Source organism: Ceratotherium simum, chromosome 8 (genome assembly GCF_057802395.1).
Source record: "Ceratotherium simum simum isolate JZ-2026a chromosome 8, ASM5780239v1, whole genome shotgun sequence".
NCBI classification, from domain to species: domain Eukaryota; kingdom Metazoa; phylum Chordata; class Mammalia; order Perissodactyla; family Rhinocerotidae; genus Ceratotherium; species Ceratotherium simum.
Window position 1 is genome coordinate 8,932,511 of NC_141907.1, and position 14,380 is coordinate 8,946,890.

Here is a 14,380-nt window from a genome sequence, read left to right on the forward strand (position 1 = left end):
CTTCTAATAGATGACAGCAAAAGGGACACTTTGCCAGTTTTCAGGCCCAGGCTGGAAGAAACTGGCCGCTTCCTCCTCATGCTCTTGGGATAGTTGCTCTTAGGACCTTAGGACCTAGGTACCATACCGTGGGGAAGCACAGTCTACATAGCGAGGCCATGGGTAGGAGTTCCATCAGATAGCCCCAGCTGTGATCCCAGCCAATGGCCAGCATCAACCGCCAGACATGTGAGGAAGCCTTTGGCATAACTCCTGTTCTACCCACTGTCTAGTTGCAACCACAAGAGAAGCAAGAACCACCAAGCTGAGCCTAGTCAACCCCCAAGAATTCTGAGAGATAATAAAAAATGATTGTTGTTGTTTTAAGCCTTAAGTTTTGGGGAGATTTATTATACAACAGTAGATAGCTGGAATAGCATTTAATAATTGTTGATGAATAACTGAAATAATTAATGATAGAATCAGAAAAATTTTTATTTTTTTATATTTTGTGGAGTGGTTACATATTTGAAATAATTTCCTAGTCAAGAACTCAAGAGTTCAAGTAACTATTTTTCTAGGACATAGAGTTAAGTAACCTTCTTTTATTTTCCATTTCAGTCTTCTTTCCACTGTATCATTGAGAAGTAGTACTTATCATGAAATGAAGCACTGATTAAGAATTTTATCTGTCATTATCATCATAAAAGTACAGACTAGTATGTTTTTTTTCATTGTTGATAATGTAATTTGGATTCAGTAGGAAACAACAATATGGGTGAACAGCTGGATGTGATGAAATAACCATTAGGTTAATATACACATAACCTATATGGCTCATTCCTATTTTTTCTTTTTAGTTTAAATCAAGGAAAGACAATGAATGTCTTTTTCATTCTCTTTTCCAGGAAGCAACACTGAAAATATGGTCCCTCCTTCAAGGACTCAGTGTTCTAGTTAGAGATCAAGATTAACGAACATGGAATAGGTTTATACAGTGCCGTGTACAAGAAGAAGAATTGGGCTCAGAATTAGGAAACTTTTGTTCTAGATCACGGATTGGCAAATTTTTTTCTGTAATGAGTCAGATAGTAAATAATTTAGGCTTTGCAGGCCATGTCGTCTCTGCTGCGACTGCTCAGCTCTGCTGCTGTGGCACGAAAGCAGCCATGGACAGTGTGTACGTGAAGGAGAGCACTGTGCTCCAGCGAAACTTTACGCATAAAATCAGGAGGACAACTGGATTCAGTCCTGAAGTTATCATTTGCTGACTCCTGTTCTACGCTTTGCCCTGCCGTTGGCTAGTTATGGGACCCGAGGATAAGTGGTAGCTCTGAGCTTCATTTTCCCAGTCTATAAAAGGAGGGTAGTAGTCGCCGCCTAACCGACATTACCAGTGTGAAGAGAACCTAAAGAAACTACCTGTGGACTTTTTTGAAATCTCTATGATGCTGTAGAGATGTTAAGTTAGTTGCCATTATTATATTTTTTCCAAGTCTCCTGGCTCTGTTCTCTTAGCTGTCTTTTGTACCTCTCTTGAGAAATTTCACGTACTCTTTTTCATTTGTGGCTGGAGAGAAGTTTATTGGGGCCATCTCAGGCCCTCTTGGCCTTGATACCCCAAGCAGTCAGCTTCACTCTGGCTCATGATACGGAATTTCATAAGTTGTCCTTCTCTGACCTACTACCTAAATTAGCTGTCACCACTTTCTTAGATGTACTCTGCTTCATTTTTTTTATAGTACATATCACAATCTGAAATTACCTTGTTCTTTTATATCTTTGCATCATAATTATCTGTCAGCCCCATTATGATACCGATTTATTTATTTTCTGATTCGTTTAGTAGTACCTCCTCAGCATTTAGGAATGTGCTTGCTATATGTTATGGATTCAATACACGTTGTTGAAGGAATTGAATGAATGAATGCACAATAATATCTCACCCTATATGCCAAGGTAGAAATGCTACTGTGTACCTGGTCTGAGCACTCTCATTTCAGAATCTAGACCAGAATTTTTACTTTTATATCACTCAGCAAAGTACAGATATCTACTATAATGTATAAGATTTTATGTAGACATTGACAGAGATTAATTGAAAATGCCTCAACTATTGAGTGGGAACAATATACTGTGGATTTAACTTGAGCATAATCATTCACAACACATTTTATGTAATATGTTGTGGAATTGTGATATTAACTTGTATTTTCTTCCTTAGCTCAGTGTGGCTTTGGGAATTACATTTTCTCTGCTCTGAATAAACATTTCTCCTTTCAACATTTCAGGTATGTGTATTCATTTCCATGTGCTTTGAGCTTCTCTATACTTGAGATGGTTGTCTGCTTATTCCAGGGTCCTTAATTATAGTTTATAGAAAGTGTCCCTTTTCTGTTTATTTGGTTATTATAATTCCTTTTGCAAGAGCCTGCCTTGTCAGGTGCATATCTGCAGAGTTAGTCCACCAATATGGTCTTTGCTAACTGCTTGATATATTGTAGTTGTCAATCTCTCTGTGTGTTTCTCACCCTCTGTGCTTTGATTCTCTTTGGGAATGGGAGTGAGGTTCAAAGGCCATTCTTTCTTATTGGACATATACTTGCCAAATTGAGTTTCAGCTGAAAGCAGATTGTCTTTTACAGAGAAACCGAGATCATGTTGTAACATTCTCAAACACTCACTCTAGCTAAAGCAGATCAGGATTTTACTCAGAATCCATTTCAGCACCAGTAACATGTAGGCACAAAAGCCCCAACATTCATTACATGCTTACTGAACCTAACACAAGTTTTCTGAAGGACACGGAAGAATAGCAACAAGGCGAAGTTTCAGGGTCATCTTTAAATAAGATATTTTAAAAAGATGAATTCCTAAGGCTGAGCAGGTGCAGAGCTTCACAAAATATGGAGAAAATCTCCTTAGAGTCTTTTCTATCCTTAAATGTTGGTGATCCACTGCAAAGTCAAATGTTTAGGATTTTCCTATGTATTAGGACTATGGAGGAGAGGCGATGAGTTTAACATAGATTATACGTGAGCTCCAGAAAGTCAGAGAATGCAAAGAAAATTGTTTGGTAAATTTTCTATGTGCCATTTTTCTCTTCCCCTCTGTCCTTAATTTAATCTGGTGACACTCTCTGAAGGTGTGGTAAGAGATAAAGCATAAGGGTTTGTTTGGGCTGGCTTGCCAAGTGATTTGAAAACTTTCTTAGGAATTCTGAATGCTGTCTTGAAGGATAACTAGTAGACACTGACAGGTTTTAGGCAGTAAATTACTTTGTCAAATTTATAATTTAAAAGCTACCTTTGGCTACAGTGTGGGGGATGAATTGGAGTATGCTGAGACTAAAAGCAAGGAGCAGATTCCAGAACCTGCTGCCAGTTCCTCTAAGGCTGGGATCCTGTGAGGAGGGCGAGGAGAGAGTTCAGGTTCTGGGGAAACCTCTTCTTAGTGGTAGCTTTTGAGCAGGACCTAGCGCCTCTCTTGATCTGGCCTCTGATTGGTACATCCCCCACTCCCACCCCTATCTACTGAAGCTCTAACACCCAAGGTGGGGAGGGATATAGAAAAAGTCAACCTGATCATAATCTAATTCTGATAATTAGAAAATCACCTTGAGTCTTTGCCTGGCCAGAGGAACTCAGTTCAGATGTTCACTGACTCTTTACCTCCAGATCACTAATAAGACTCACAGTGTGTAAGGGAAACGCACACACACACTCTCTCAACACTCAAGTTCTCGTACATTGTAAGTTAATTACGGAAACTGCTGGCAGGATGGTCAGAGCCAAGGCTGACGCTGGCTGCTCCTGCCAATTCCTAGACCGAACTCTGCCCCTCTAGAGTCCTGTACCTCCTTTTCTCTAACAGTCATTGGAAGTCCACAACAGAATGGAATGAGGGCAGGGCAGGAAGCAGAGTCAAATTTCTCAGGGAAGCTGAAACACTGACGGAATTTATAGACCTGAGGATTCAGCTCAGAGAGGGTTGGGCTGTGTAATTCAAATGTGGAAAGTGCTGAGTGAACTTCATTCTGAATAACGACAGGAAGACTCATCCCACAATATACTACTTCAAATACAACCAAGGACTTTTGAGTCTCTGACTGCTAAACACCATGGTCTTGCATAATACATGTATTTTATTTATATGTTTCAACTCCGCATGCTTGCACATAAAGGTATTATAATAATGATGATGATGGTAATAACAATAATGAAAGAAGGCGGGAGATGGAATATGACAATGAGAAGAGTGCAGGTAATTCTTCCCCCATTTCTCCACTCCTCTGAATATTTTCTTGACTGCATGTGACATGGGAGACAGGAATGTGCTATTGCCTCAGTTGACTCTGATTCTTACACTAAATATTCATATCCTTTTCCTACAACGTGTTCCTTAGAAGCAAGTCAGCAATGTCTTCTGTGTTCAGGAAAAGAAGGAGCAATCTGTCTGTACACTGGAGGGAACACTTGATGTGTTAGACGAATGAGAAGTAGAAGTATTAGTCTGTAACTTGGGACCTTCCCAAAGGGTTTTGGAGGGTGATTTGGACTTACTCAATTTAGTCTTAAGTGTCGACTTTAGAACCAACTCTTATTAAGACAAGATTAATAATCCTTTGCCTGTTTTCTGCAAACTTTTGAGATGTCCTTCATGCTTAGTGCTATGACGAATTGTCGTGAACTCTGAATTAGGGCAGATAATATTATTTCCATTTTGCAGATGAGAACAATAAGACTCAGGGACATAAGGGACTTATGAGCCAATCAGTTATTATCAGAACCAAGACCATGACTAGGATTTCATGGAAGTATCTTTTACTCCCTATCTGATGCTATGCCATAGAATCTTGTTCTCAGTCCTGGAGGTTTCATCTGCCACTTGAATGGGATATGCTTAGGTTCATAGCTTCCAGTGGCGTTGCTTAATGTGCATGTGGAAAATCAGTCCATAGAGCCCACACATGCTGATTCTCACCAACATATCTGTTGAATATGTCTCAGTAGCAACTTAAGCCCTTGTTTTAGAAACAAACTCCACAAAGTCAGAGTGGCAAGGTTTAGTAGTTAGAAATGTTAAACACCAGACCATCTAAGACTGTGGTCTTCTCCCAGGTCTGTCTCTGATTAGCTTATGCAATCCTAGAAAATTCGTCTGCCTCAGTTTCCTCTTTGGCACGTGTGGCAACAAAGTCTTCCTGGCTTAGCTCACAAATTGATGTGAGATCTAAATGAGAAAACATGCATGAGCCTGTTTTGTAAGTGTAAGATGTTAAATGGGAAAGATCCATGAGACCAGCGATGCAGGGTCTCCTCTCTCTCATCTGGCCAGAGTGTTTCCCACCCCTGGTGGATGACTCTCTCCCCACTCCCTTCATCAGAGTTCCATGTCCCAGAATCAGGAAGAAGTAGCCACAAGTACGCCCCCACTGCCACCAGTGAGGAAGGACAGAACTCCCTCCTGGAATTACCTACCTTGCCATTCATTCATTCGTCCGTTCATTTATTTTATATTTAGTGAAAACTTATTCTGTGGAGAAGCAGAGTTATAGAATTCAAAGACAAAATCTCTTCCACAAAGGCTGTAGTCTAGTAGGGAGAGTCTGCATGTAAATAAGTTACTTCAGAACAGTTTAATGTGTGTGTTTCTGGGTGGGTGCGGGCCTGGGTGCATGCACTTAAGAACAGGCTCTTACGAGATTATAGGATATAGCTAATCAAGGCTTTCTTGAGATGGCCACCCTTCTGTGGAGTTTGCAGGAGAAATAGAATAGTCCAGGTGAAGCACAAGGGAAATTATCTTCACGAAGAGAAAATTCTGCTGCCTCCTTATGAGTAGTGACCACGCCTCAGCAGCAGGTTGGCACTTTCTGTGCACTGTGACGTGAATTCTCAAAAGCTCCCCAGGAAGTAGTATTGTGTCCCCTGTTTACAGGAAACAGGACAGGGGTGCGTTCAGGTAAAGTAACTTTACCCGATCACTCAGCTGGTGCATAGCCAGGATTTGTAACCAGGTCATCTAGAGTCCAGGGCCATGTTATTAATCACTATGATTCAAAACTTCCAAGTGGAGGGTCCAACAGTGTCTTGTTTAGAATCACACAGTTAGAAAGTGGTCAACCCAGAAATCACACCGAGCTTTGTCTGGTTCTAAACCTTGTGCCCTTAATTCCTCTGCAGTTCTGGAAACACGTGCAAATGCCAGAATTTAAGCACAATCCTTTTGGAGATTGTTCTGTTAGTTTGCTAGGGCTGTCATAACAAAGTACCACAGACTAGGGGGCTTAAACAGCAGAGATTTACTCTTTCACAGTTTTGGAGGCTGGAAATATGAGATCAAGGCCTCAGCAGGATTGATTCCTTATGAGGCTGCGAGGAAGAATCTGTTCCAGGCCTCGCTCCTAGCTTCTGGGAGTTTCCTGGCAATCTTTGGCATTCCTTGACTTATATAAGCATCACTCTGATCTCTTCCTTCGTCTTCACATGGTGTTTTTCTCATGTGTGTCTCTGTGTCCAAATTTCCCTTGTTTTTTAGGGACACCAGTCATTTGGATTAGTAGCCCACTCTACTCTAGTATGACCTCATCTTAACTAATTACATCTGTAATGACCCTATTTCCAAATAAGGTCACATTCTGAGGTGCTGGGTGTTAGCACTTCAACAGATGAATTTCGTGGGGACACAGTTCAACTCATAACTGTTATTCTGCAATGTTGAGGCATCCAATGCATGCAGAGAAGTTGCAGGAAATGCGTTTAAAGAGACAGACAGGAGCGAATCTGGAGAGCTTATTGTAGCCTTGCTAAGGAGTTTGTTCTCTTTGCAGAGAGAAAGAGCAGGGTACATGTCTTGAGCTGGTGCTGCTGCTTCCACCAAAGTAAGTGAGCTACCCTTAAGTAATAAGACAGCCTTGTTTATTCCCCTCCACACATCCACGAGGACACAAGCAAGGGAACTTGACTGACAGCGATTATGCATAATTGACTAAGCAAGAATCTGGCTGCTGGCAAGCTCTCCCTCTGCATATAAGATCCTCACGGGGGCGCCGTTCCAGGAATCTGCCTGCCAGGCCCAGGCCTGGGCAACCTGTGTATCTTGAATCATTCATTAGCAGGTGTCCTCATCTCAACTTGCAAAACACAAGTGTCTTGAACAAGTAAAAACTCCTTGCGGAGAAGTGGCGTGGCACCTGCAGTGAAGCTGTGTGTGAGAGAGACACGGATCAGGTTCAGGCTGTGGGGCAAAGAGAATTAATGAGCTTCAGTTGGAGTGACACTCGGCTTTCTATTGTCAGGACAGCACCCCATATTACCCATCAGCTTCTGCCTCCCACAGAAGGCCTCGCTTCCAAGCTGGATTTGAGTCACTATCATTATCTTTGGAACAGACTCTCACAGTTCTCTTGTGCAGACGGTTACATACTAGGGCCAATTTTAGATATTACCAACTCGGAGTTTATTTTGGGTTCCAGAGTTTACATTTAGGTCTGTTAAAAAGCACAACCTGCAGGGTTGTGAGTCTGTGTGTGAGAGAGAGACTCATCAACCTTCTTTAATAACTCTGAATGTGAGTTATTTCAGAATATTTTCAATAGATTGCTAATTTTGTGCCAGAATTAAAATGGAACTTTAAACCAAAAGAACTTACAGATGAATAGCAGACCTCTTTCGCTTTTCACCCTATTCCTTCTGCTGGTGACTTCAATTGTGATTTTTTACCATATATATGTGTATATATATATATACATATATATTTACCATATATATGTGTATATATATATATAGTGAAACTTTGATTTCTAAAGCTTTATTTATAGTCATCATAAAAGACAGCATTGACTGAGCATGCTATGTTCTAATCTTTGTAGCAATTCTTCAGGTTAGCTCAATTTTATAGAAATTAGAAAACTGAGGCTCATGGAAGTGACTTATTTTACCAAAGGCCACTCAGCAGGAGAGTGGCAGAGCAGACATCAGGATCCATGCCTCTTTGTTTCAAGGCTGGTGCTATTTCTCTGGGGGTTCTGTAGTTACACATAGCCTGCATTGAGATCCTCCCTGATGGTGGCTCACAAATGACCCTGGTGTGCTGTAGTGCAGAGTTCAGTAAATCCATACAAGTGGATTCTTAGGGCAGCCAAGGAAGTTAAAATAGACTTCTCAGTTCCACTCAAGCAGATCAGAATTTGTCGGGGAGAAGCCTGGAAATGGTCATTTTCTGCCCACACACCCCGAGATTGTGATGATTGGCTAAGGGTGTGATACACTGACGTAGTGGAGGGATCATTAGACTTGAAATGAGAAAGCCTGGATTTTTGCTCTGGCTCCGTCATTAGCTGCCTGTTTTTAAGCAAGATGGTTAATCTCTCTGGGTCTTGAGTCTGCATTTGTAAAATGAGGACAAAAATCATTTAGTTGTAAGGATAACATGAGATCAAATATCTGAAAGCATTTTACAACCTGTAATAAAGGACAGATTATCACAACTAGTATTCCTAAAAAGTCAGACTTAGAGTGAACTTTTTCTTATTGGATCACATATTTTCCCCCAATAAGTTCTGCCACATCATTTCTCTGTTCAAAAACAGAGAAAAAATATCTTGGCTTAAACATGGAATAACATTTAAGAATGGCTTGATCCTGAATCCAGAGAGGATTTATTTGTTATGGCTCCATAGTTTATGTGCTTGCTATTCTCCCTCAATACTTTAGCAAAGAATTTATCACATTCAAAATCAATCCACTCGCACTTTGCATGCATTTTAAATATCCACCAAAACAAATAGAACCAAGTCAACATATATTTCTACTTAATCCCACTGGTGATCACAGCCTCATTAACTGAAGTCACATTTAACCTTCAAACCTCAGGCCCGGGGTCTCCTGATTCCTGAGTCAATCTTGGCAAAGCCTGGAGTTTTATTGCTACGCGTTTTATGGCTAAGTCATATTAGATTGTATGGATTTACCACAGTTTGTCTATTCACCAGTTGGCTTGTTTCCAGTCTTTGGCAATTATGAATAAACATCTGCATACATATATTTTCATTTATCCTGGATAAATACCTCTAAGTAAGATTACTGCATCATATTAAGTGTATGTTTATCTTTATAAGAAACTGCCAAACTGATTTTCAAAGTCATTGTACCACTTTTCATTCCCACCAGCCATGAATACGAGTTCAAGTTGCTCTATATTTTTGCCAAAACTTGGTGTTACCAACTTATTTCAGATTCTAGATGAGGTGTTGCAGTAACCTAAGATTACAAAGATTTTCTTCTATGTTTTCCTTGAAAAGTTTCATAATTTTAAGTAATATATTTATGATTAATTTTTAGTTAGGTTTTGTATATGGTGTGAGGTATGAGTAGAAAATTTTTTCCAGTTAGTGTACGGCTGCTCCAGCCCCATTTATTGAAAGGATTAACAATTCTCCATTGAATTGCCTTATATTTGTTGAAAATAAATTGACCCTATATAAGTGGGTCTGTTTCAATTTCATTGATCATACATCTATCTTTTAACTCAGGGCTCAGCAAAATATGGCCCATTACCTCTTTTTATATGACCCATAAATTAAGAATGATTTTTGCCTTTTGAAATGGTAACAAAATAAATTAAAAGAAGAATAACATTTTATGACACCCAAAAATTGTATGAAATTTAAATTTTAGTTTCCATAAAGTTTTCTAAGAACATAGCCATGTTCAGTTGTCTATATATTATTTATGGTTGTTTTCACACTACAATGGCAGAGTTGAGTAGTTGTGACAGAGAACCTAATGGTCCACAAAGCCTAAAATATTTACTATCTGGAAAGTTTGGCAACCTTTGCTTTAAATGATACTACATTCTGTTGATTACCGTAGCCCTATATTAGGTCTTGAAATCAGGTTGTGTGAGTCTTCCAACTTTGTTCCTCTTTTTCAAAATTGTTTTGACTATTCTAGTTATTTGTCTTTTCTATATAAAATTTAAAGTTAGTTTGTTCATTTTATTTTAAATGCTTGGGATTGTGTTGAATTTGTAGATTAGTTTGGGTGGAACTGACATCTTAACAAAATTGAGTCTTCCAAACCATGATTGTGGCATATTTCTCCATTTTGTTAGATCTACATTGGCTACTCTCATCAACTTTTGTAATTGATAATTGCACATGTTTTAATATATTTTTGCATAATAATTTATGTTTTGATGCGATTGTAGATGGTATCCTTTTGTAAATTTCAACTTCCATTTGTTCATTTCTAGTATAGAGAAATAAAATTGATTTTTCTGTATTTATTTTGTATCTTATGACCTTGCTAAAATCATTCATTAGTTCAAACAGGTTTTTGTAGACTTTTGGGGTTTTCTATGTAGACAATCATGTTGTATGCAAAGAGAGATAGGTTTATTTATTCTTTTCCAGCTGGTATGCTTTTATTTTATTTTTATGATTTATTGTATTTGATAGAGACACCAATAAGATGTTGAACAGGAATGGAGAGCAGACATCCTGCCTTGTTTCAATCTTATGAGGTAAGCATTCAGTCTTTCACCATTAAGAATGACTTTAGCTGTAGGTCTTTTGTAGGTGACCTTATCAGACCAATAAAGTTGACTTTAATTTCTAGTATGTTTGAAATTTTTAACATAAATAGATGTTGAATTTTATGAAATGTTTTGTCTGCACCTCTTCAGATAATCATATTGTTTTTCTTATTTAGTTTGTTGATATGGTGAACTGCAATGATTGATTGTCAAGTCTTGACAAACTTAGATTTCTGGGGTAAACCAACTACATCATCATCATGTATTGTTCTTTTTGTATATCACTGGGTTTGATTTAATAGCATTTTGTTGAGGATTTTTCCCTCTATGTATGAGGACCAATGGTCTGTGATTTTTTTTTTTTTTGGAAGACATCTTTGTCTGATGTTGGTTATAGGGTAATGCTGGCCTTATTGTTCAAGTTAGGAGTTGTTTACCCTTCTATTTTCTGGAGGAATTTGTATAGAACTGATAATATTAATTCCTTAAATGTTTGGTAGATTTGCCAGTGAAGTCATCTGGGAAATGAGAATGAAAAAAAAGTGAGTCTACTTGCTATAGAGCTCAAACAAAAATAACTTCAGAACTGAAAATTATCTCCGTGATTGGCTTGACCTAGGCTTTTACTTAATCCTGAAATTACTGCCATGGGCAGGTGAATACACTGATTGACTTTCGTGCAGGAAACGTGTTCCTCCCTGTAACTGAGCCAGTATCACTTAAAAGACCAAGACTGGGAAAAGAAATTTCCTTTGTTGGAAAATAGGACATAATTCCCAGAGGAAGGGTGAGTGGATGCTGAGTGGTACAAACAGAAGTTTCCATAAGTTACCAACCTTGCTTTCTGCCAAATCTGCAGAACTGGGCGCCAATGTGTGTAAGTCAGAGAGAGACAGGGAAGCTATTCTTTTAAGTAGAGGCAGAACTTGATAGCAATCAGAATGCTCCAAGGATAGAATAAATATCTTTAAAAAGCGGTGAACTCATCATCCCTAATGGCATTGACATGAAAGATTGATGATTGCCTTCAGATATATAGCGAATTAAATTAGAGGAAAGGATATTTCATTCAACCAGATTCCATCACAGACCATAATTTCTATGATTCTGTGATTCAAAGATATCCCAAGTCAATATAAAATTACTCAATAAAGGAATTGTCTGGTCAAGAACTTTTGTGGATATTCAGAGACAAGGCCATTTCAGAGCAAGGTGGGCAGAGAATGATGCTTGAAATGAGCTTAAGTCTGGGTCTGGGAGTAGGTTTAGACTCTGAAAGTAGGAGCAAATAGGAGCAGAGGGAAGGAATATTAAACATGTATCTAAAATTTGGCCAAAATTGCCTGGTACTTAGCACAATGCCTGGAGCTGTATATATTAAAAATAAGTATCAACAACACAAAAAATAACTAAGTGAATGAATGAACAAATGTTTGGGGACAATAAATAAACCAATTTCGCTGGGGTTGGGAGCTTTGTAGAGGAATCACATTTATTGGAGAGGTCCTTGAATGGCATAATTAATCTCTTTAAATGTTTCAATTCTCTGTGGAGAAGGAAAAAGGAAGGTAAATCCATAGAAATTGTATAGGTGAGGGAATATTTTGACCTTCCTATATGTTTTCAAAAATTTCTTAATACGTTGGTCCAGCATGTCTCATGTTCATCGCATTTAAGCTTCTGATGCCACTCTTCCTTCTTCAGTAACACTCAGGCATTTTGAAATAAGAAGCATGGCTTTATTTTATTTTTCAAGTCTACACATATTGGCAATCCACTTTTACTCTGATTTTTTAGCTCTTCTTTTTCATTCTCAGAATTATTTTTGAGATTTTTTTATTTGTTGTCACTTCTCCGGTGATTAAATAATTGAAAAACAGTTCTATGGGGGTATGGTATCTAAACTTTGAATTTTCCCATTAATATGAAACTCTTTTCTTTGTGAGCTAGCAGATAAGTACTATAATAATACACCAAGTCAGAAACTTTTATCATGGCTACAAGTTTTTCTTTTTTTCTTTCTAATGTCCACACATATAACAATTTTTTATGGAAATTCTATGACAAAGAAGCTCAGCTTATATAATTTCCTGAGTTGTTTACTTTTTTTTAATAATCTCTCTGGATTTTCAATAAGTTTTAAACAGTCAACATCTACAAAGTTGAAGAGACATATTTACAAAGAAATGTTTTGGAAGGAAAACGTTGGATTGGTAATTAGACAAATTAGTTTCTTTTCATTTTGGGGGGCGGGTAGGAAGATCAGCCCTGAGCTAACATCCGCCAATCCTCCTCTTTTTTGCTGAGGAAGACTGGCCCTGAGCTAACATCTGTGCCCATCTTCCTCCACTTTATATGGGATGCCACCACAGCATGGCCTGACAAGTGGTGTGCCAGTGCGTGCCGAGGATCCGAATCCTAGCTTCCAGCAGCGGAGCGCACACATTTAGCCACTACGCCATGGGGCCGGCCACAGATAAATTAGTTTCTTGTACTTTGCCACTAACTGAAGAACTTTGGACAAGTCTCTACGCCTGAATGAAGAGGCAAATTCAGTTGCCTCTTCCACAACATGAGATGATGGGTTAGAATAAACAGCATTAAGAAATTAATTTTATTTTCAGTGTGTCTCATGATAGTCACTGTGATGACATTTATGAGGGGGTAGAAACATTTAAGGCTGTCATATTGCAATTAACTTTGGACATGTTTAATTTTAGATTCCCGCTATAAGTTTTTAGAAATTCCTCACAAAAACTTAACAGGTAGGTCTGGGCAGAAGACACAGAGAAATAACAGAACATCTTAAATATCTTACTCCATTGTCTTCTGGGATAAAGTGTTAATGTCTAAAATTTGACGGATACCTAATATTTTTCCCTTTATAAGTGACTTGGTCTTTTTATTTGGATGGCAACAGGGTTCTCCCCCACCCCTTTTTTATTTGTCTTTGCATTATAACATCTTAATATTGGCTGTAAAGGGTTAAATTTACTGGGTATGTGGTGTGTCTATTAAATACGTAGTTCCGAGCCATTTTATATTTTATTCCAGGAAACTTGCTTAAATTATAGTTTCATTATTTATATTTTATTACTTTCGTTTTCTTTCAAACCAAACCTCTATTAAATGTTTATTAGACCTTCTTTGCTTATTTTTCCATGGCTATCATGTTCTCTTTGAGTCTTATTTATTGCTAATTTCTTTTTGGCTTTAATTTTTTTTCTCATTTCTGTCTTCTATTTATAAAATATGATCTGTATTTATTTAGTTTGTGTTTCTTCTAGTTGAGTCTTCATTTATGAAAAACTTTTAATTTCCTGGGTTGTAACTGTGTTTTCAAATCTTTCTTTTCTCTAGTTACAGACCTTATGAACTTTTTCTACTTTTGAGTTATGGTTTCTTTTATAGCTTCTATCATTTACTCAGCGTCTTTATGTTTTTTTAGAAATATTAGTTTACAGTTTTTTTAAATCTGTTTCATAGACATATTCAGGCAGGATTTCATTATCTGTATAGATTTTATTCTGCTCCTTGTACTATTTTTTCTCATACTAAATTCATATAATTCTTTTCTGCTCCTCATTTTGACATGAAATTAGTTTTCCTGTACTTTTAGAAGGATGTGATGAGGTAGGATAGATATTTAAGCTTCATTGCTCTAGAGCTTCCTCTTTTGTCAGCGTTGTTATTGTTTTTGTTTTGATATAAAATATGGCTTCAAACTTTCTGATAACTACTCAAAAATTTTTGGATATTGTCCTTTCTTTGTTTCTATTTTGCTTTTTCTGCTAATTTACTTTTTCTCCTCAATTTTTCTGCTCAATTTGCTTTTTCTGCTCAATCCCTACAGTAGTAAGTC